General features: G+C 37.7%; 1 pseudogene; it reads right to left on the bottom strand.

Annotated features, from left to right (window-relative positions):
- Positions 1–22787: 22787 nt before the first annotated feature.
- Positions 22788–24780, bottom strand: LOC106316586 (annotated as a pseudogene).
- Positions 24781–25241: the final 461 nt, after the last annotated feature.

Genomic DNA, 25241 nt, shown 5'->3' with positions numbered 1-25241 from the left:
GGAAGCTGTCGAGAAGAGGAACGTATGTCGATCGATGCAGAACTCTTGACATCGATCGATATGGATGCCAGAATACGGGCCGAGCATATTTTATGACCGACTGAAACCCAGAAGCAACCCCAAATTACCATAATACCCTTGGATGACCAGAAACTCTATTTATGTGTTTTCTAAGCCATTGTTGACGGCTAAGCTTTCTTTAATTCTTGTTCTTAGTGAGGAGAGAAAGGAGAAACTCCTTCAGAGCCCTCCTGGAACTCCATTGGTTTTGGTTTTATATTATTTATGCTTTTCATCTATTCATCTATGATTTCTGTGACAAACTTCATGTCTGAATAGATCCACCTGTTAGGTTTAGGGTTCAGATAGGATGAGAGATTAGCCCAAAATATAGAACTGCTAAGTTGTGATATTCATCATAGCTTGTGTTCTAGAGTCATGAAATAGAACCCTGATTTTAGAATCATTAGACACAATGCCATCGCTTGGTCTTTTCTCTGAACTGAATTCTATTGAGCTAGGATTGCTAGAAACATACGAGAGTTGATCTTGGAACCCTAGTGAACACATAATCAACCCGCACATAAAGCTTGACTAGAGCGCGTCGATCGATATCACACTTGAATAATCGATCGACGGTGCAAAAGGTGTATCGATCGATACGCCCATTGGAATATCGATCGACACTTTCTTGTGATCAATAAAACAAGAGTTGAGATCCAAGATCTAGATATTAGACCGTCTATATAACGGAAGTTGTTAGATTTGTACTCCTAGTTGAGTTCTATAATATCTTGCAAGCAACAATTAACTACTATATCATTATAATCCTGATTACCTGAATAGAAACCCTAGATCTAGCAACCAACCTTCCATCAAACAAACTCCCTGCCAAGCTGAACAATTTTCTTGCTCAACTTGTTTACTCCTTTATTTACTGCTTTAAACCTATTAGCCTAGCTTAATCATAAACTATTAGATCTAATTGGTTCCCTAGCTCCCTGTGAATTCGATCCCTAAGTACTACAACTCGACCTCTTATTTGAGAGAGTATAAATCACTCATTAGGGTAATTTGAGTGATATCAAATTTGGTGCCGTTGCCGGGGAGCTTTGATCGCCATTAGATCTTGTCTAGTTAGATTTAATCTAGGTTTTACTACTGTTAAAAAAAAACTGATAAAATTTTTTCTTGTGTTTCAGGTACACCCATATGAGTACCAGAAGCAACAAGGGGATAGGGCTCTTACTAGTAGAGTCACTGGATTTGGAACGCGTGAGCCATAATTCTAAGAGGGCAGTCGACACCCTCCAAACAGCGATTGGCAGCGTAGAAATCAAAATGTCGATCGACACTGCTCACCTGACGTCGATCGACACTTCTCATCCGACGTCGATCGACACTGTTCATCCCGCGTCGATCAACACTCTTCATCCCAACACTGTTCATCCGGTGAAAAACAACGCCACTTGCGGGAGACAGAGAAGTACACTGTAGCAGGGCACTGTACCAGGGCACTGTAGCAGGACACTGTAGCAGTACACTGTAGAAGTACACTGTAGCAGTCAATGTTCATTGGAAATAAAAATAAGTATTTAGAATTGGTTTTATTAGTTATCTATTACTAACTTTTAGTGTTTTATATATGTTAGGTAAAAGGAAAATCCGAGGAAGACGAGTTCGCACGAGGATCGACGATGAATACGCATCATCGATCGATAGAGCATCACTAGCATCGATCGATCGCCACTTAACTGTGTCGATCGACAGAGCTTCAAGAGTATTGATCGCCACTTAACTGTGTTGGTTGGCACTCTCATCAAAGTCAGGTATACCATTTTTCCTTGTTACATATTGTCCTTATGATTTATTTTCCCACCAATCTTAGACTTTATAACACTGGAGATAGTGTTGTTTAAGTCTAGGGAAGGTTCTACTAATATTGTGTTTTAGTTAGCTATTTAGAGTAATAAAAAAAAAAGATCCGAGTAGACGATTCCTCAGCATATCGACCGATGGGACCAGCTCGATATCGATCGATATCACTTCAGATCCAACTATCGATTGTCTCTTCATGGTGTCAAATGATTGCTCTAGCCATCGACTGATGAGACCATGTCGCTATCAGTCGACAACACTTCATCAACAACGATCGATTGTCACTTCATTGTGTCAATCGACACTGAGCAGGTTATCGTTCTTACTTGTTAAATTATGTAGTTATGTTTATGTTATTACCATAACTCCGACTAGATATACACTGGGGACAGTGTAATTTAAGTCTGGGGGGATGTTTACTGATATTAGTGTGTTCATGAGTCTTCTCAAAATGTTTTCAAAAGAGTTTTACTAAGTCAAGAAGGGGATAATGAACTTATTAGATTTTTGTTTGTTATCTAATCACTCTTTAGCACCATTCTAGACTTACTAATTGCCGGGGAGCTTTGATCGCCATTAGATCTTGTCTAGTTAGATTTAGTCTAGGTTTTACTACTGTTAAAAAAAACTGATAAAATTTTTTCTTGTGTTTCAGGTATACCCATATGTGTACCAGAAGCAACAAGGGGATAGGGCTCTTACTAGTAGAACCACTGGATTTGGAACGCGTGATCCATAATTCTAAGAGGGCAGTCGACACCCTCCAAACAGCGATTGGCAGCGTAGAAATCCAAATGTCGATCGACACTGCTCACCTGATGTCGATCGACACTTCTCACCTGACGTCGATCGACACTGTTCATCCCGCGTCGAGCGATACTGTTCATCCCGACACTGTTCATCCGGTGAAAAACAACGCCACTTGCGGGGAGACAGAGAAGATCGAAGTGCTCATACTTAAAGTCGACGAGAATGGGATGTTAAGAGACGAAGAAGGTCGCACTCGCAGCAGCGCAGGACAGTTGATTAATGCTCAGGGTGCTGTGATCCCTGATGTGATTGATGTTGCTGAGCTGAATGACTTTGACCTGAGCCGAGAGTGGTATGATTGAGTAGGTCAAGATCCCTTCCACGGTCTTCCTCACCAAGATCCTAAAAACCACATCGAAGAGCTTGAGGATCTCGTGTCAAGGAGTGAGTAGAATGAAGTGTCTGAATACCATATGCTCTACAAAATCTTCCCCTATTCTATCTTTGGGGATGCATTCAGATAGTTCAGTCAACTCCAACCAGGATCTCTAACCAGCTGGGATGACATTGAAAGAGCCTTCCTTTACAAATTTCTTAATAATGCTGAAGCAACTCGAGAAAAGGAGAAAAATGATAAATGGGACAGGTTCTTGGCATCGTTAGATGAGGAGTATATGATTCCAATACAGCCGCTCGACGACATTATGGCAAAAAGGGATGAACAACATATGTCTGGAGAGCTGAGCAGAGTAGAGGAAGCTGGTACTGAAGACGCGACCTCAACGTCGACCGACATCACGACCTCAACATCGATCGACGTTACAACCTCATCATCGATCGACGATGTAGACAGAGAAGTCACTTTGGAAGACTCCTTAGAGCTGGATGAATGGCTTGAAGATATGGGTCAAAATTCGAAGAAGAAGCTTGATGATGATCAGCATACTTCGAGAGGAGATTTGGAAACTTCAAAGGCTAGCATCGGTCGACACCAACCTGATGAGATCGATCGACAACCACCCCACATCATCGATCTACACCCACCCGACATCGATCGACACCACCAACCACTTATCGATCGACACCACACACTTAATATCGATCGATGCCCATTGCTAGACGTTCTGCCAGGTTGCATAATTGAGATGGAACTGATTGAGGAAATAATGTACATGTCTAATGCCTCACACCTTGCTGTCCCTAAACATCAGAGACCACCTGTCTGGACAGAAGAAGCTGCTGGGTTTCACAAAAGAGTGAAGAGGATACATGATCCTATGAGGATTGTGGTTCCATGCGCTGTATTTGAAGCTGAATCTCCTATTCCACCTGATAAAAGTATGCAGTTCAGTTCTTACATTGAGGTATTGGATGATCATCAGCACGTAGAAGCTTCTCAGAAAGGGTTGCGATTTAGAGATGAAGTCGATAAGGGCCCAGCAGAAGCAACTTCGATCGACACCGGCCGGATACCATCGAACGACACCAATAAACCGGCATCGATCAACACTATCACCTCAACATCGATCGACACTGGACGCATATCAGAGCAGAAGAAGTTCGATGTGTGTGGAAATCTTAGGGTTGGAGATACCACCACGCGATCAGACAAGTCTGGAGGAAAGAAGAAGAGGAATTGGAAGAAGAGAAAAAGAATCATGGGTGATTCTCAGTTATCATTGATTCCCCACTTCTCAGATATTTTCAGGAAATCTAGAGTGCGCAGCAGATGCTTCTCAAAGCCATTTGCAAAGGTTCGAGCACTCCTTATTGCTGAGATGATAGACAAAGGAGAAGAGTCTATGGAGGAGGCTTTCACACAAGAATGATAAAGCTTCAGAAAGCAAACATTGAGACTTGTTTTGGAGCATGTTCTCATTCTCATCCGAACTAAATCAGATCTCCAAAGTCAAGCTAAATGACTATAGTAAAGTGCTGAGTGGGAGGCAACCCACTATTAGGTAATTTCTTTCAGTTTAGTTTAGTTGTTACTGATTAAAGTTTTTATTTATTGCAGGTCAAAAAAGAAAAAAAAGGCGGATGAACAGTAACGACGGTACAGTAGCAACCGCACTGTAGCAGAGGCACTATAGCATCGATCGACACTGTGGCAAGGAAATCGATCGACACTGTAGCAGAAAATCAAGAGTTACTGTAGCAGGGCACTGTAGCAGTCACTGTTCATCGAAAAAAATAATAATAACTATTTAGAATTGGTTTTATTAGTTATCTATTACTAACTTTTAGTGTTTTATATATGTTAGGTAAAAGGAAAAATCCGAGGAAGACGAGTTCGCATGAGGATCGACGATGAATGCGCAGCATCGATCGACAGAGCATCACTAGCATCGATCGATCGCCACTTAACTGTGTTGATCGACATAGCTTCAAGAGTATTGATCGCCACTTAACTTTGTTGGTTGGCACTCACATTAAAGTCAGGTATACCATTTTTCCTTGTTACATATTGTCCTTGTGATTTATTTTCCCACCAATCTTAGACTTTATAACACTGGAGATAGTGTTGTTTAAGTCTGGGGGAGGTTATACTAATATTGTGTTTTAGTTAGCTATTTAGAGTAATAAAAAAAGATCCGAGTAGACGATTCCTCAGCATATCGACCGATGGGACCAGCTCGATATCGATCGACATCACTTCAGATCCAACGATCGATTGTCTCTTCATGGTGTCGAATGATTGCTCTAGCCATCGACCGATGAGGCCATGTCGCTATCAGTCGACATCACTTCATCAACAACGATCGATTGTCACTTCATTGTGTCGATCGACACTGAGCAGATTATCGTTCTTACTTGTTAAATTATGTACTTATGTTTACGTTATTACCATAGACTGAATTTACACTGGGGATAGTGTAGTTTAAGTCTGGGGGAGGTTTACTGATATTAGTTTATTTATGAATTATAAAAATATATTTGTTTTCAAAAGAGTTTTACTGAGTCAAGAAGGGGATAATGAACTTATCAGATTTTTGGTAGTTATCTAACCACTCTTTAGCACCATTCTAAACTTACTAATTGTAGATAGTACTAAAGATACTAAAGTGGATCAACCTGTCAACTATCCACACTTGCTGAGATTGTTTGAAGGAACCAAAGCTGACCTCCAACACTAAACCTGACACAACTGCTTGTCTTGGGGCTTGGTATACATGGGATCAGATTCTTCAAACAAGTCTGGAAGGTAAAGCCTTGTGTAGATTTATCACTTTTTCCCTCTCTATCTTGACCATAGATTTATAGGTAGAGATATTTATTTCAAAAAAAAAAAATAATAAATAAATAGAAAACAAAAAAGAAAGAAAGAAAAGGAAAAAAAAATTATATATATATATATATAGGTGTTAGTTAGGTGGAATCCGAACATGATTTGGTGGCTACAACAATTAAGGCTTGCTTCATAAGGATTCCAACAAAAAGAATTCGAACGGGACTTGGTGGCTGCAATCATCAAAGTTCGATTCATATGTATTCTTGGATATAGGTCAAAAAGAAGTGAAAAAGACTTGGTGGCAACCACCATTAAGGCTTGATTCATGGAAGCCTGTCCAATCTTGGTCAATGATCTTGCAATATAAGCAGACTTTGACTAAAGAGAGAAATTAGTAGAGATAAAAGATAGGAACTAACTTTTACCTGCAGATCCAGATACTTGTTTGAAAATCTTTGCATCATGTGATCGATACTCCCAAGGTAAAGCCTGCACTTTTATTTATGTTAAGAAATGAGGTTGGTAGATGAGAATGTCAGACAAGATTTGCTAAGTTGTTAGCTAGATGAATTTGGTTGCTAAGCTAGGATATGGTATAATGTGCTTTTGTGATTAGGACTTCTTAGATGTGGATTGCAATATTGTACATATGATGATTCTAAGTTATTAAATCATGTGAGTCCCTGCTGTTTTCAAACCTATTTCAGAGAGACTGCCTGTTTGTTTCGCTTGAGGACAAGCAAAATGGTAAGTCTAGGGGAGTTGATAGACCATAGATTTTACCCACTTTTAGCCATGGTCTATAAGTGTTTAATAACTAATTACTATTATATAGAGTCTATTTAGAGTATTTACAGGTTCAGGTACGTTTTGGAGGAAAGTGGTGATTTTGGTGTCTTTTGGAGCCTTTTGAGTGTAGAGCTGCACAGACGTGTCAGATGTATAGCTATGGATGGAGACCTTCCGACCGTTAGACTGAGCTCATCGTTCTACACATGATAGAGCTTTGAGTTAGCTTTCTGATGCCACCGGTTTGAGGTCAATCAGCATCCTGTAGCGGAAGTTATGCCCGTTTTACTGAAGAGTGGTCAGTCTACCTCGCGAGAGGAAGCTGTCGAGAAGAGGAACGTATGTCGATCGATGCAGAACTCTTGACATCGATCGATATGGATGCCAGAATGCGGGCCGAGCATATTTTATGACCGACTGATGCCCAGAAGCTACCCCAAATTACCATAATACCCTTGGACGACCAGAAACCCTATTTATGTGTTTTCTAAGCCATTGTTGACAGCTAAGCTTTCTTTAATTCTTGTTCTTAGTGAGGAGAGAAAGGAGGAACTCCTTCAGAGTCGTCCTGGAACTCCATTGGTTTTGGTTTTATATTATTTATGCTTTTCATCTATTCATCTATTCATCTATGATTTCTGTGACAAACTTCATGTCTGAATAGATCCACCTGTTAGGTTTAGGGTTCAGATAGGATGAGGGATTAGCCCAAAATATAGAACTGCTAAGTTGTGATATTCATCATAGGATTGTTCTTACTGCTTGTGTTCTAGAGTTATGAACTAGAACCCTGATTTTAGAATCATTAGACACAATGCCATCGCTTGGTCTTTTCTCTGAACTGAATTCTATTGAGCTAGGATTGCTAGAAACATACGAGAGTTTATTTAGGAACCCTAGTGAACACATAATCAACCCGCACATAAATCTTGACTAGAATGCGTCGATCGATATCACACTTGAATAATCGATCGACGGTGCAAAAGGTGTATCGATTGATACGCCCATTGGAATATCGATCGACACTTTCTTGTGATAAATAAAACAAGAGTTGAGATCCAAGATCTAGATATTAGACTGTCTACACAACGGAAGTTATTAGATTTGTACTCCCAGTTGAGTTCTATAATATCTTGCAAGCAACAATTAGCCTCTATATCATTATAATCCTGATTACCTGAATAGAAACCCTAGATCTAGCAACCATCTTTCCATCAAACAAACTCCTTGCCAAGCTGAACAATTATCTTGTTCAACTTGTTTACTACTTTATTTACTGCTTTAAACCTATTAGCCTAACTTAATCATAAACTATTAGATCTAATTGGTTCCCTAGCTTCCTGGGAATTTGATCCCTAAGTACTACAACTCGACCTCTTATTTGAGAGAGTATAAATCACTCCTTAGGGTAATTTGAGTGATATCAAAGCTATTAGCATATCATCAACATACAACAGTAGATAGATAGCCTTAGGAGTATTTACATTTCTCATATAGACACATGAATCGTAGTCACTCTGTAGAAACTTTTCCTTCTTCATAAATGTGTCAAAACGTAGATTCCATTGTCTAGGAAATTGGTTTAGACCATATAGGGATTTTGTTAGAAGACACACCTTGTTTTCATCGCCTGGTTTCACATAACCTTCAGGTTGATCCATTAGAATCTTCTCATCTAGGTTTCCATGTTGAAACGTGGTCTTGACATCCAACTGTTCCAATTCATAATCTCTATTCACCACAATTGAGAGCATCGGTCTTATTAAGACGTGTTTGACCACTGGTGAAAAAATTTCGTTGTAGTCAATTCCTTCCTTCTGTGAGAACCCCTTTGCAACTAGCCTGCCCTCATGTCGACAAGACTCAACTCCAGGAATACCAGGCTTATACTTGAAAATCCACTTGCAGCCCACGGTCTTTTGACCTTTTGGCCTTTCTATTAGATCCCAAGTGTGATTTCTTTTTAGAGAGTCCATCTCTTCACTAGCTGCATTATTCCAGTGCTTCCAATCTTTACTCTTCTTAGCTTCCTCGAAAGATTTAGGTTCTTCCTTCTCAATGTCGTCTGCCACTGCTAAAGCATATGCAGCTAAGTCTGCATCCTAATATCTCGATGATGGCCTCACAATCTGTCTGCGGACACGGTCTCTAGCAAGCATGTAGTTATCAATAGAACTCGCAGATTCAGTGTCTTCAAAAAATGTTAAACCCTCTGTCCCATCATCATTTTCTGATTCACTTGAACTTCCCTGATACTCAGATTCTAGTTGAGATACACTTGTATTTTCAGGATTAGATGTTTCTCCATGTTCATAGTTGGGACCACTAGGTCCACGTATCAGACTGGGACTGAATGAAACCTTCTTCTTAGAATTCTTAGCTTGCTTGTCTGTTTCAACTGAATCATCCTCAACATCTGTAGATTCATTTGCTTGTGTATCCTTGTAGAGTTCATCTTCCCTGAACACAACATTCCTGCTTGTAGTACACTTAAGTTCTTCTGGAATCCAAACTCTGTAACCTTTAACCCCAAACGGATAACCCACGAAAACTTCCTTCACGGCTCTAGGTTTAGTTTTCTCTTGAGTGACATGAACGTAGGCTGTGCAACGGAACCATCTCAAGTGTGATAAATCAGGCATGTTCCCTGGCCAAACTTCCTCTGGTAGTTTGAGGTATAAGGTTGAATTTGGTGTCCTGTTTATCAAATACACTGCTGTAGAAGTAGCTTATGCCCAAAACTCTTGTCCCAAACCAGTTTTCGCAAGCATACTTCTCACTTTATCCATAATGGTGTGGTTCATACGTTCTGAAACCCCATTATGTTGAGGAGTGTAAGTACAAGTGCGATGTCTCTTAATTCCAGATGTCCTGCACAACTCATCAAACTGATTGTTGCAATATTTCAAACTATTGTCAGTACGTAGACACTTGATTATTTTCTCTGTGTGGTTTTTAACTGCTTCTTTCCACTTCTTAAACTTAGAGAATGCTTCATCCTTAGTTTGTAAGAAATAAACCCACACTTTCTTCGAGATATCATCAATGAAATTTATGAAATACTTGCAACCTCCAAGACTTCCCGGGGTTGACGGAGAACCCCAAAGATCTGAATGTACATACTCTAGGATGCCTTTAGTAGTATGCTTAGCCGTAGGAAAAATTTGCTTATGTGATTTTCCAAGCACGCAACCTTCACAAAAATCTAGTTTCCCTACTTCCGTCTTTGATTTAAACCCTTCCTTTACAAGCAACTCCATGTTCTTAGAACTCATGTGACCCAATCGAGAATGCCAAACTTTAGTCTTCATATCAATAGATTAACTGACATTTGCTTCACCTCGAGACACAGTTCCTTGTAGATAGTACAATCCATTTTCATATTTGCATGTGATCACCTTCTGTCCATCTTTATAGAATGTTATAGTGAAATCTCCACCTTGATAGTTACATCCTGATTTCTCTAGCATTCCATAGGAGATTAAGTTCCTGCTCATGTCTGACATATAGTGAACATCCTTGAGAATGATTACAGTACCATCATCGTTTGTGATTCTGATCTTTCCAATGCCTTTCACCTCGCATTGTGTGTTGTTCACCATTAGAACTTTGCTTCCATCTCCTTTTTGTAGATCAAATAAGACATTTTTGTCTGGTGTGATGTGAAAATTATAGCCTGAATCAAGAACCCACTCCTTTCTAGAATCATGTATACTAGCTGTTAGTACTAGCGGTTGTTTGATTTCAGTTGTTGCATTCACTTTCTTGTTCACCATTGTTTCTCTGTTTTCTGTTTGGACAGTCACGTTTCCAATGACCTTCTTTGCCACATGAGAAACACACACCTTTCTTTGTCTTGTTGGATCTGCCTCTGTACTTAGATCGATCATCTCGGCTTCTTGATATGTTATACTTCTTGTTGTTACCATTTTCAGACCGCTTAGATGATCTTCCTCTTGATTCAACATATAACCCTTCAGAAGAAGTTCTTTTTGTTTAATAATCCTTTTTGTCTAAGCTCTGCTTCTTTGGAATATGCTGAGGTAACAACTTCAGAGACAGTGAGAGTGTCTCTGCCAGTTCTGTATTGAAGAGTGTGGACCAGTGGCTCATACTCAGCAGGGAGACCTGAGAGCAACTGCATAGCTTGATCTTTGTCAGTTACAGTAACTTTCAGACTTTCCAGATCAGCTATTAGTTTCAAGAATATATCCACATTCTCTTCCATTGACTTGTCTTCTTCCATCTTGTAACAGGAAAACTGATTCTTCAGATAGGGCATGTTTGGAAGAGACTTGAGCTGGTACAGCTTCTCCAAAGACTTCCACATGCCAAGAGCAGTCTGCTCATGCATGATTTTCCTCAAGATTGAGTCGCTCAAGCAGGTACCAAGTACACTTCTCACTCTTAAGTCCTTTTCGAACTTCTTTTGATCAATCACAAGTTTCTCACCTTCTTCTTGTTTTTCTGAGGTAGAGTAAACCGTGAAGCCATCAACTAAGACCGCAAGAAGGCCTTGGATCTCGAGCTGTCCCATCATCTTGAACTTCCACATACCGAAGTCTCCTTTTCCATCAAATTCATCCTTGATGAACTTCCCAAGAGTAGGCTCCATCTTTAACCGTTTGTATCTTGAGATTCACTGCAACAAGAGTACGAAGGCTGCTACAACCACCGCAACACAAGCAGGAATATCTCAAACCACAACGATCGCAATGCTCAATCAAAGATAAGAGATCTCTCTCCCTTCCTTCTATCAGATCTGATCTTACTCTAGCCTTAGCACCCAACCTTGTGCTCTGATACCACTTGTAGAGCTCTAAGATCAATTTCTAGGGTTATAAGTGAGTGATTGATTCGACTGGTTTCGTTTTCAGATTTGCGATCGAAGGAACAAATCAAAGAACAACACAAGCCAATTTGTTCACCCGGTGTTCGCTGATCTACTTACCGGGGAGGGAAGGGCATCCCTCAACTGCTTCACTATCAGAGATCAAGGTTACAAACAATGGTGAATCGCTTGCCAAAAACAGATCAACAAGAGAGTATTAGCGAGCTTATCACTTCCTCTGTGAAGCCGGAAAGTCACCGCCGGGATGATCCAGCCTGATCGTTTACCGCTCTCATGACTCCGTTGAGCTTCAACCTCGTGACCTCAAGCTAAGTCTTCTTCTCTCTCTCTCTCTCGATCTGATCTCTTGATCGTCTCTCTCGTCTCTATTCTTCGTGATAGTGATGATGCCAGCTCAGGAGTTTGTTATAACAAACTCATCCACTTGCCTCTTACAAAACGCAACGTTTCATTTTGTGAACAATCCGCAAAGCTTCGGGCTGAGACTTGGGCTTGAATCTTTTATGCAGGTTTCGTATGAGCTGGGCCGCGGAACGCGAAGCGCACTCGGAGTTGTTGGCTGAACTTAGGTCCACATCCTTCCTTTTTTTTTGTAAATCATTTCTTTTTTCTGGAAATCATTCCTTCGGCCGTGTCTCAGCATTCAGTCGAGATGAGATATTGTCTCATGGTGGTTGTCAAGGCATCGCGACTCCACGGAAGCACCATTCACCACGGCGGCTCACCTATCCAAATCGTCTTCGTCTTTGAGATCGAAAGCTTAGTCAACAATGGCAAGTTACGATAATTGCACCTTCTCCTCTACAGTTCTCACTTATTTTCATTTTGGACCCAAAATCTAAACATTGCAAATTAATCCTCAATTTCACCTCTAAACTTTCAATTGTGCACTTCAAACCTATTAAATGCAAATGTACAAATATATGTACTATACACATCTAAATACATCATAAATGACTTATATAAACTAAAAACAAACATTAAAACTCAATAAAGCCACGAGATATCATATACCCAAAACTAAATTAATGTTATATACATTAAAAAGTTCTTAAAAAGTTTTAACATTTTTAAAATGACTTATATAAACTTTTTATAGAAAGTTTAAAGCTAATTTCCAATTAATTATTTTCTGAACTCACTTGGCCCATATCAAATGACTCACGTCTATCGTATTCCTAAAGTTTAGGTTTTACTAATCAATTGTACAAGTAGATGATTATAGACCGATGTACATGAAGATTGTTGTACATGTAAATAAGAAATTTATGTGTACATGTAGATATGCCATTGACAATATAAATGTTAAAACCTGAAAATATATGCTATAAATTTGTAAATTCTATTGGAATATTGTACAATTAAGTGAATTTGTAAAATTCTATTTGAATATTGTAAAATTAAGTGAATTTGTAAAATTCTATTAGAATATGTTACAATTAAGTTATATGGTACAATTAAGTGAATGTGTACAATCAAGGAAATATGTACAATAGCAACGACTATGGTATCTATAATGTTTATGTGAATGTGTACAGTTAAGTACGTGTGGTGTGATGGTAAATGGATTGGATTGAGTCTTCTAAATCCCAAGTTTGACTCAGGTTCGCGTTATCTCAATTTTGTTTATTCTCTGCATAGATCTTCAGAAACCTATAACATACATTTTCAAGTTCTTAACATTTTTTTCTTGACTAAACGTTTTTAACATTTGCACATCAAAAAGCATCTGCATTTACACAGAAAACTTGTTGTCCACATATACAACGTTTCACATGTACACATTTTGACAAAACATCCACATGTATATTGATTCACAAACACTCATATGCCCATTTAATAAAACCTAATCTTTGAAAGTTGGTAGAAGAAGTTAACGAAAAAACGGATATTAGTTTTATTAATTTGTAGTCTAATGGGAAGAGTACTTGTCAAGTCTACTAAATTTAATTAGTAATGGGCAGTATGCTTGTCCAGTCTTGAGTCTGGTGGTAACTCAATGTGTTTACTCTATCCACATCCGGGTTCAGGGTTCGACTCCAGGTAAGTGTATTTTACTTTTTGTATTTTAATTCTTTTTTTTTTAATTCAGTAATGGTATTATCGTAAATATTCATCTTCTTCCACAACTTTTTTAGGGTTGTTATTTTGCAGGTAATTTTAGATTCTTGGATTGAATCCACATAAACAAGATGAAAAACATTTGTATTCATTTGACCGAGTCTTTATTTCTCATTTATTCTAGGATGGAGTGGTTGAGATTCCGGTATAACATAAATTCTCGATCTCCGTCGATCCGTGACAAAGGCGAGGGCTGTTATGGCTCATGTGTCGAAATTGATCAAGCAACCCTTTTTCCCACTGAATCATAGTGAGTGGCCGAGCTCGTGGTCACTGAGATTTCAGACGAAGAAGGAGATGCATCTCACTATTACACTGCCATCACAAATGGAGCTTGACATATCTTAAAAGATAGATTGAATAATAGAGACAATAATTGATAAGGATTCTCTTGAAATTAATTTTAGAAGAAGCATAATTCATTTTACAAAAAAACAGAGAGCTTAGGAATAAGAAGACGAAGAAGAAGACGAAGAAGAAAGAAAATAGGACCCACTTGGTTTTAACTACCAAAGAAAAACAACCGTAAATTTAGTTAGTTTATTTTAGTTAGTTTATAAGTGAAAAGTAGACTTGGTTAGATTAAAGTATAGCACAATGTGCCTTAGACCATCGGCAGTGGACGTTTCTCGCTGAGTACCTTAAGTATTGGAAAATATAGTATAATCTTTTTAAATTAATACTCTATAAATTAATATACACTAAAAATCTCTATAAAATAATATAATTTTATAATTCCAAATTGAGTTTTTGGTTCAATTAGTATATCGATAAATTAATATCTCTATAAATTAATAAAAAAATTATAGTTTAATGTAGTCCCAATATTATTAATTTATAGAGGTTTCACTGTATTTAAAAATAAAAAATGAAGAAAGAGTAACAAAAAGTGAAGAGAGAAGAAGAAGAGCGTACCTGCGGGAAGAAACATTTCTTTTGTTTGAAGGACTTGATGTCCACTTGTCATTACGTAATAGGATTATTTTGATATAATTTTTCTTAAAGCATTAAAATTTAATTATAAAACCAAATATGCTAAAATATTGTTATAATAACATGTAGAGACTATGGTTGAGAAACTTAACCACTAATGTTGGTCTTATAGGTTATTGTCCAAACGTATGTAGATGAAACTCAAGATTATAGAACTCACACTTTTATTAGCTTAAGAAAATAACTCAAAACTTAAGCTCTCACAAATAATCTCTAATCCCACAAGTTCATGGCACAACTCACCATGTTCTTTATATAGAGATATTAAACTCCTAAACCAACTAGTAAAACTTTTTATCCGAAACATAACTCGAATAGGATAAGTATGACTTGATCTCCAAGTTATTGTTCATGTTTATCTTCAAATTTATCTCCAACATTCTCCCCTTTAAACTTGAAGTCACCATGCTTTAGATCTTGAACTCCAACAAGTTCTCTCGTCTCCTTGAACTTTAATCTTCCCAATGCTTTAGTGAGTATATCAGCCTTTTGGAGAGTTCCTGCGACATGTTCTACTTCCACCTGATCATTGTCGATACATTCTCTTATGAAATGATACCGTTTATGAATATGTTTGCTGCATCCATGGAACACCGGATTCTTTGTAAGAGCAATCGCAGACTTGTTATCTATCCTTATCATTACTTTCTTGCATGCCTCGTCCATCAATTCAGCGAGTAAATCTTGTAACCAGATTGCTTGCTTAGCTGCTTCAGTAGCCGCCATGAACTCGGCTTCACTAGAAGAAAGTGCAACTGTCTCTTGCTTTTCGGAGCACCAGGTGATAAGACAATCATTCACGTAGAACATATGACATGTAATACTTCTTCCATCATCAGCGTCCACATTGTGACTTCTATCACTATATCCTTCGACTGTCCACATATTCTCGTTCGACCGCTTGAAGTTGAGTCCATACGCGAATGTTCCCTTGATGTTTCTGAGAATCTGTTTCAACGATGCAGAGTGAGAAGCTTTAGGTTCATGCATATACCTGCTCAATACTCCAACCGAGTAAGACAAGTCTGGCCGTGTGTGGGTCAGATATTGCAAACACCCTATAGTCCTGCGATACTCCTTCTCATCTACACTTGACTCTTCTTGCGCCTTTGATAGTTTTAGTCCTGCATCCATCGGGTATTGAGTTGCATTGCACTCGATCATGTGTGTTTCTTCTAAAATCTTCTTTGCGTATCCTTCTTGCTTTATTAAGATTCCTCCACTGTATTGCAAGACTTCAATGCCAAGATAATATGTTAATAGCCCAAGGTCACTCATCTCGAACTTCGTTGACATGTTTCTCTTAAACTCGTCGATCAACTCAATCTTAGAGCCTGTAATCAATAGATCGTCAACATATACTGCCACAAGTAGTAAGTGCCCGTCTTTGTTTAGTCGATATATGGAGGGTTCTTTCGTGCATCGTACGAACTTGAGATCTTCAAGTGTTTTGTTGAGCTTTTCATTCCACGCTCTCGGAGCTTGCTTCAAGCCGTATAATGCTTTCCTTAGTTTATTCACCTTTGCTTCACTTCCCTTGACTATATATCCTTCTGATTGACTCACATACACGTTTTCTTTTAAGTCACCATTCAAGAAAGCTGTCTTGACGTCAAGGTGGTGAACTTCCAATCCTCTTGAGGCTGCCAAAGCGATCATGAGACGCATTGTCTCCAACCGTGCTACTGGAGAGAAGACCTCTTCATAGTCTATACCATGGCGTTGAATATATATCCGTTCGCCACCAAACTCAATTTATGCTTGTTTATAGTCCCATCAGAGTTTCTCTTGATCTTGAAGATCCACTTCAATCCAATGGCCTTGGCTCCTGGAGGTAGATCAACTAGATCCCACATTTTGTTTTTGACTATAGAAGCTATCTCATCATCGCATGCATTCCTCCATATCTCTTCTTCGAAGGCTTCGTTGTAGTCATATGGCTCCTCATTTAGCAATTGTAGTAACCTTTCTCCTTCAACTTCCGCGAGGTACACATAAAATTCCAGGTATCCTGGCCTTTTAGTGACTCGCGTTGATCTTCTTAACTCCGGCTCTGGCTCTGTTTGAGTACTCATTGGTGAGGATGATTGCTCCTCATCTTCCTTTCCTTCTACGGCACCTTCACTACTACGGTTCTCTTTCGTGTCTTCACCTTCTTGTATTCCATTATCCCCATACTCTCCAAAAGATAACTTAAACATACCCGGCTCATTCGAAGTCTCGTTGGTTGAGCTGCTTCAATTCCACCTTTTGTTTTCATCAAACACGACATCTCTACTGACAATTATCTCTTGGTACATTGGATCAAAGAGTCTGTATGCTTTGGACCCTGGCTCTATTCCTAAGTGAACAAGAGTTCTTGTGCGATCATCCAGCTTTCGTAGGTGTGGTTTATCGACTTTGGCATATCCTAAACACCCAAATACCTTAAGATGCTTGATATTTGGTTTTCGACCTTTGAGGGCTTCATATGGTGTCATCGACTCAAGAACTTTTGTTTCTACCCGGTTAATGAGGTAGGTGGAGTGTCTAACTCCTTCTCCCCATAGATAGTTTGGTACGCTCATGTGCTTGAGTATACTTCTCTTCATCTCCATTAGAGTTCTGTTTCGACGTTCAACCACTCCGTTTTGCTGTGGAGAATACGGAGCAGTTAGGTGTCTATTTATGCCTAATGTCTTGTAGAATATCCTGAACTCGTTTGAAGTGAATTCCCCTCCCCTATCAGTCCTTAGAGTCTTTATACTCGATTTTGTTTCCTCTTCAACCACTCTCTTAAAGATTTTGAACTTCTCAAGAGCTTCATTTTTCTCCTTTAACAGAATTGACCACATATATCTCGAGTAATCGTCAATAAGAACAAATATATATCTGTTCTTACTGGCTGTGGGAGGTGTAATGGGTCCTCATAAGTTGCCGTGTATCAGCTCTAACGCTTGCGTGGCTCGCTATGGCATAGAGTTAGGGAAAGGATGTCTGGCGTGCTTTCCAAGTAAACAACAAGCACACGTTTCATTCTCTATCTTCAGGTCTGGTAACCCTATCACCAGTTGATTCTTGATCATCGCTTGCATGGACTGTTTTCCTATATGCCCTAACCGGGCGTGCCATATAGTTGACTCTGTTTGTGTAGCTGCATGGAGGCACTGGATCTCGACGATATTTATGAGGACTTTATAAAGTCTATTCTTTGATCTCTTTGCTTGTACTATAAGCTTCCCTTCTTTGTCACAAAGTGTGAGGTGTTCTTCCTTCATCCTTACTTCACAACCAGCCTCAGTTGCTTGTCCAAGACTAATGATGTTACTTCTAAGATCCGGTATGTAATAGACGTCAGCTAAGATCTTCTTATCTCCGCTTTGACTTGCAAATAGTATTGAGCCATTTCCCTTGATGTCTATTCTCGAGTCATCTTCGAATCTAACCTTCCCTGTTACCATCTCATCCATCGTCTTGAAGTAATCACGTCGGCCCGTCATATGATTACTAACCCCATTGTCTAGATACCACACTTTGTCAAAATCTGAATTTGCCTCAAACTCCTTAGGTTTTACATTCTTCTCATTCAGATATACCACTTCATGCATTAGTAGTCCATCTGCCTCTTGTATTTCGTCGGGTTTGTTTTCATAAGCCTCTTGCAACTTGAGTAATCTGTCCGGACAACTAGATGCAAAGTGTCCCTTCTTGTCACAGCGAAAACACGTTATCTTTGATATATCACACTCGCGGTATGATCTTCGTCGACCACGTCCTCCTCTTCCATAGAACCTACCGCCTTGTCCTCTGTTTCTGTAGTCTCCACCGTAGTCTTGATTCGGCTGAGTATACTGATTCTCCGAGTTTGTGAGCATCAGTTTGCTTTGATCTTCATGACCTTTGTCGTCATCTTCTCTTATACGTTCTTCATATGCTTTCAAACGACCAATGATATCTTCAAAGCTTGTTACCTTAAGGTCAGGGAGTTGCTCGAGCGATGCCACTATATGTATGTATTTTTTTCTAGGGAGACTTTTAAGAAACTTTTTCACTAGCTTCGATTCTTCAATGTTTTCTCCTAAAGCCGCTGATTTTGATGAAATTTCAGAAAGCTTGCCGATGAAGTCATCGATAGTTTCGGTTTCCTTCATCTTCAAGCGATCAAATTCTGCCATTAGGGTTTGTAATCGAGCTTCTCGAACTCTATCTGCCCCTAGGTGTCTTGCTTTTATGGCATCCCAAACCTTCTTCGCTGTGTCCAGATCCCCGACCTGCAAGATAAGTGCTTCTGGAATGGACTGAAAGATGAGAGCTACGGCCATGTCATTTTTGTTGCTCTCGTTTGTTTCCTCCTCCACGATCTCCCATACTCGATGTACCTTAAGAAGAATTTTCATTCGAATAGCCCAGACTGTATAATTTTTTGTGTTTAGCATCGGGCATGTTATCGTCGAATTCCCCTCCTTAGGTTTTGCGATTACGGTCGTTATATCACCCATCTCTCTCGCAATTATTGATTTCAGATTTTGCTCTGATACCTATTATTGTCCAAACGTATGTAGATGAAACTCAAGATTATATAACTCACACTTTTATTAGCTTCTGAAAATAACTCAAACTTAAGCTCTCACAAATAATCTCTAATCCCACAAGTTGATGGCATAACTCACCATCTTCTTTATATAGAGATATTAAACTCCTAAACCAACTAGTAAATTCCTTTATCCCAAACATAACTCGAATAGGATAAGTATGACTTGATCTCCAAGTTATTCTTCATGTTTATCTTCAAGTTTATCTCCAACAATAGTCTAATAATAATCTAGGAAAATGACCTTGAATGTAAATATTTCTTAGATGAGTTAATCTTTCTTTGATAATATTTGCAGTGAGAGTTGATTAATTATAACTTGAATTTGAGTTCAAGAACGGTTCTGTAATAATTCCCTGATAATCTAGTTAGTTTACATTCCTATTGTACCTGAAAGTTCACCTAAGTCTAGCTTCCTCTTGTCTTGATAACTTACAAACACTACTGCTTAAATCTCTATTTACTGCATGTATATAATTACTTTCTAGCTTTATTTCAAAAACAACAAATATGTTGTGTGATCTTAGAGTCTCTGTAGTTTCTAGTTTTTAGATTTTAGTTTTTGGTTTTTGATTTTGTAGTAGCTTTTAGCTTTTTCAAAAACGTGAATGGTAATTTTAGATTCTAGTTTCTGGTTTTTTTAATATTTGTTTTTTTTATTTGTGTATTTTTTTCTCTCTAATTGATTAGTAATTTATTTAATTTTAGAAGTTGTCTATTATTTTTAACAACTTGACTTAACTTGACATAAAACTAGTTTTAATAACTAGTTTTATTTTATTGAAATTTTTTTAAAAAAATGTTCTTATATACTAAGTATTATATTGGTTATATAGTCTTATAATTTAAATATTAAAATGATGAAAATTAATTTTTCTAAATAATACAAAATTTATTAATAGTAATATTTACGTATTATTTTAATAGTTAACTTTGAGTTTGATAACTTTAAAATTGTATATGATTTATTGTGTAGTTCACTATAGTAAAGAAAAAAAATTTATGAAGATCAATTTGTTATAAAAAGATTGATTTCATTAGGTAGAATATCATTCACATTGTAGTAAATTTTTTACATATAATGTTAGTTTCAATTAGAATAGATATAAAATTGATGCTTATGTATATACTATTTTGACCAAAAAGCATATATATTAATTATTTAAAATTAACCAAATTTCAAAAAACAAATTCTTGACAGCCTATAATTATACTAGACACACTGTCACAATAAAACACAGATTTGAATATTATTTTTAAGTAATTAGCATTTTTATTTATTTTTCCTATATTAATGGGTAAATATAGAAAAAGAAAAAAAAACAAAAGAAAAAAAAAACTGAAACCATCGTGAGTAGTTAAAAACCCATGAAAAAGTTGTTTTCGGTTTTTGTGTTAATAAAGCAGTTATTTGAAAAAATTAGTTTCCCAATATTTTAGGGAATCTATTTTTTGAAAATCTTGATTGGATGAAAAATAGATTTTGAAGAAACAAAAACCAAAAATTAATCCAAAATATACAAACAATCAACCTCTAAGACTTTTAATTTAAGTTTGACTGTCACAACTTTTGAATTTAAAAAAAAAATAGAAGTGGCTTTAAAAATAGATACAAATCTGAATTTGTGGCTTTTAAATTAATAGATCAAGCCAAGAAAAAATATCAGTTATATTGGCTTTGGGATTTTTAAGGAAGGTTTTTAAAAATTTAGAGGCTTTAAATCCTGATTGGAATAAACCTGACTTTAAAGACTTTAGAATTAGTTTAAAGCCTTTAAAGTCTTTAAAGTAAAAACACCAATCACAATCCTAGATTTCTTTAATTTTGAATGAGCCAATAATTAACAGTAGTATATAACCTAAAACCTTTTCAAAATATAAACAATGATTAGTTTCACCCGGCATACAACATACACCATACACCATACACCATAAATCATAAATTCTCAATCCTTAATTGATACATCTACCGAACATTTGATCATATATAAAGAAAATTGACTACGGAACTCATAAAACTAAAATTTGCAGTCAAAAATCAAGAAATGCATCCAAACATCATACAACTAAAGAAAGTAATAATCATATTTTAATAACAAAGTACAATCCAAAAAAATCATTATGGTTAAGATAAAATATACAACATCATATAGATACAATATAACAAAAGGCGAGACTGTGTAACACCTGTTAGGTAGAGTAAGAAGTGTGGGGTTTTTGTTTATGGATGGATGGGGTATGGATGGGTGATGAGTGGATGGATTACTCGTGGATGGGTGATAAGTGGTTAGAGGTTGCGTGGATGGGTCACTAAGGGGAATGCGTCCAGGTCTGGGTTTCGAATGGAACTACCATTGTTAGGTTTAACAGATATGTACCCCGATGAAGTATTACAGCGTTGTGTCGTAACTTCAAATTTGAACAGTGATCGAGAGAGGCACATTTAGGGGACACACAAAATGGTGGCGGTGAGATTTTGAGGAGATGGTAAAAACGAAGCCCCATCTTGTATAGATGGTGAAATTTAAGTGCCCTTAAAGAAGTTGAACCTGAATCAGAACTTTGTTCGCCGGTTTCGAAGTGGAAGCACCATAGATTTCTAGAGTTTTGATGTGGCATAGATTTAATGTCAGGGAAAAATTACAAATTGAAACACATAGAAATTGATGATTTTTTTTTGTTCATTTCATGATTTTTTTTTGTTGAATTCACATGTGTGAATCGAAAAGAATATGTGAGGTGAAATGTATTAGAGATGTGGAAGATTTGATAAACAAAAATATAGACTTTAACTTAAGTGTGTTTAAGGTTGTAAGTGTGTTACTGCGTAATTGAAGATTGGAAAAGTGTGTGTGAAGGTAATATTCTCCATTTATAGGGAAAACATGAATCATCTTATTCAATCAAATCAATCGGGGAATCCCTTCTTTTATTTGCCGATAATAATATCGTAGCTAAAGCTCTGGGAGTATGAAACAATGTTAGGACTGCCCATTCCCACTAAAGGTCAAGTTCAAACCAAACTCACTGAGTTAAATTGGTATGTTCTATTCAATTAGAATGAAACTTTTCCAAATTGTACTTCTTCCTTGTCAAGTGTTGTTTGTTGTTCCTGTCAGAAAGTTCAAAAAGGAGCATCAAACACGGTCAAATTCAAACCCAACTTACTGAGTTGACTTGATATTTCCGATTCAATTTGAATGAAACCATAAATGTCAACAGAAAAGAGATGAGAGAGAAAGATGATTTGAAAGATGGAGAAAAGAAATAAACTGTGAAAAATGATTTAAGTTTTCATAGATTAAATAATTTATATTGGGGTAAGATGTATATTAAAATGTTAAATAGTGGTCGAAAAATACTTGGATAGTTCTCTAATTATGATTCAAAGTTTGTTAACAGAGTGCAATGTGCCATAGAAGATCAAATTAGAAAAATAATTCATTGAGATTGATGATTAGATAATAACAAAGTGTGGATTAGAAGATTTTCACACAGGAAGTACACATTACAAACAACCGTTTTAAGTACCTCACGCAAAGGGACATTGAAATTGAAAAGAAAAGAAAGATCAAACAAACCAAATGTTACATCTCATTTGATTATTTATCAGCCTCAGTCTCACCGGAGAGCTCTTCAAGGGACTTTCCCTTGGGTTCAGGGACAAGGAAGGTGAAGAGCATACCGACAAAGTTAATGACACCAAGCATGATCAGAGAGTTCTTGACTCCGATGCCCGGTGGATATCCTGCATCTGTCTTGGTCTTGTCTTGTGGTTGAGCTGCGTATAGGAACCCGAAAGCTCCCACGATGGCTCCGGCCTTGCCTGTTGCGGCTGATATTCCGTGGCATGTGGACCTTAGCCTGGCTGGGAAGATTTCAGCCGGTACGATGAAGGTGGTTGCGTTTGGACCAAAGTTAGCAAAGAAGAAAGTGAGAGAGTACATAACAACGAAACCGATACGATTGTCCGGTTTGATCCAGTGGTCGTAAGGGAAGGCAATCGCAAACATAAAGACGGTCATCATGAAGAAACCCATTAGCTGAATCGCAAACCTTCCCATAGTATCAATAAATGCAACCGTGAACCAATAGCCGGGGACGGTACTGCAAAGTGCAATGAGTGTTTGTGCCCTACCAATCCTGAAAACCTCGTGGATTGCGTTCATGGTTGCTGCCTTTGGGATCCATCCAATAGCGGAAAAGATATTTTTTGAAACAAGTTTTGGCTGTAAAATGCAATGTCAAGCAAGAACCATGTGGAGGTACATCCAAGGAGGGGAAGACCATGACGTTTAGCAAACTCTTTAGAGAACAAGCCATAGTTAAGTCTAGGGTCTTTAACGATATCCTCTGCTCTTTCCTCCATCTCAAGCTCCACTTGTAAGACCTTGGACATGTCTTGTGTGGCCTGTTTGATGTTCTTTGCCACCAAAGCGGTGTAACGAGCAGTTTCAGGCATCTTCATACGCCAGTAGTAAGTCAAAGCTGCAGGTAGAGCGCCAAACATGACGATGATTCTCCAAATATAGTCAGCTTGTGGAGGCGTTGAGAGAGCCCTGTTGACTGCATAGGTCGGAGCTGGAAACTTTTTGTCGAAAATGGAAGAGACAGCAAGTGCCACGAAACCTCCGGCTAAGATACCAACACCTTGCATAGCAAACACGGCAGCGATGAAAGCACCACGAGTCTTCTTGTTAGCGTATTCAGACATAATGGTAGCAGAAAGAGGGTAATCACCTCCAATACCGAACCCCAGCCAAAACCTAAATTAATAAAATTGTACGTTAATATAAATTTTGACTAGACATATCTAGTCCAAACCAGTAATTTTTAAAACATGCGTATTCACTATGAGATTATTATTAAAACATGTTTAAGTATATAATTATAATGATAATTGTACCTGAAGAAGCAAAGGGTGGTCATGACACCCTTGGCTTTGTTACCAAAAGATAGACCAGAAGCCACGGAGCACACAATCATCATGATCAAAGTGATACCATACACTTTTTTCCTTCCGAGTTTGTCACCGAGCCATCCGAAGAATAGCTGACCAGCAAGAGTCCCACAGAGAGCCACACCATTGACTGCAGCCGCGACATGAGGGGGAAGTGAGCCAGGCTTTTCGGACAATGGATTGAAGTAGTAGAGACGACCAAGAAGCTTGGTTACCAAGGAGACGCAGAAGAGATCGTAGGCATCCGTAAAGAAACCCATACCAGCGATAACAATCGCTGTGAAATGGTAAAGTTGCGTTTTCGCAACATCGAGTGCCTTCAGCACTCCTAGTTGTTGTTCAGCCATCTTAGCCTCCTGTTTTCGTGCAGTTACAAAAATTTATATTCTGTATTTTTTGTTTGTTATTGTATGTATTGTATTTTTGATAAATGATAATATAATCAAAACTTAATAGTCAGATTTTTTAAAATCTAAGGTAATTAAAATATACACAACCAAATAGTTTTAAGCGAGTGCAGACAAAATTTTTAATTTTATATATATATGTGTGTCTGCGAAAGTTCTATGAAGATACAATAAGCTGTGAGTAATCTTACCGTGAAGTTATGTTAACGTTGGCAAAAGAGAAGGATGAGGTAGGAAGTAGTGGTTGTGATTGTGGTTTCACAGACGTTGGAAATTTATAGAGGAGATCGGAGAAGCTTAGTCTCAGGCATCTTAAGGGTATATCCACATTTTTATTTAGTTTAATTTACGTTCTTCCTTCACTTTTTAAACTAAATTTCCATCACTTTATTAAGTTTTATTTCTTGTTCTTCTCGGTATGTTATGGTTTGCAAATAGCTTCTAGTTCTTTTAATAATATATTACTAGATCATAACCCGCGCGCATCTGCAGAGTAAGTTTTTTGTATTAATGTTGGTTTATTAAATGGTTTTGACATTTTGAAACACTACAATCTCTATCGATTGTAAAATGACAAATACAAATGTTGGTCTCTTAAATGTATGATTGTTGTTGAAGAGTTAATGTATTACGACTCATTTTAATTATTTTTAAGGCACAAAAATAAATTAAGCTTTCCGGCTGGCACA

This window comes from Brassica oleracea, chromosome C9 (genome assembly GCF_000695525.1).
Source record: "Brassica oleracea var. oleracea cultivar TO1000 chromosome C9, BOL, whole genome shotgun sequence".
In the NCBI taxonomy this organism is placed as follows: domain Eukaryota; kingdom Viridiplantae; phylum Streptophyta; class Magnoliopsida; order Brassicales; family Brassicaceae; genus Brassica; species Brassica oleracea.
Note: the sequence above shows the minus strand (reverse complement) of the source record. Positions and strands in the feature narration are given on the sequence as shown.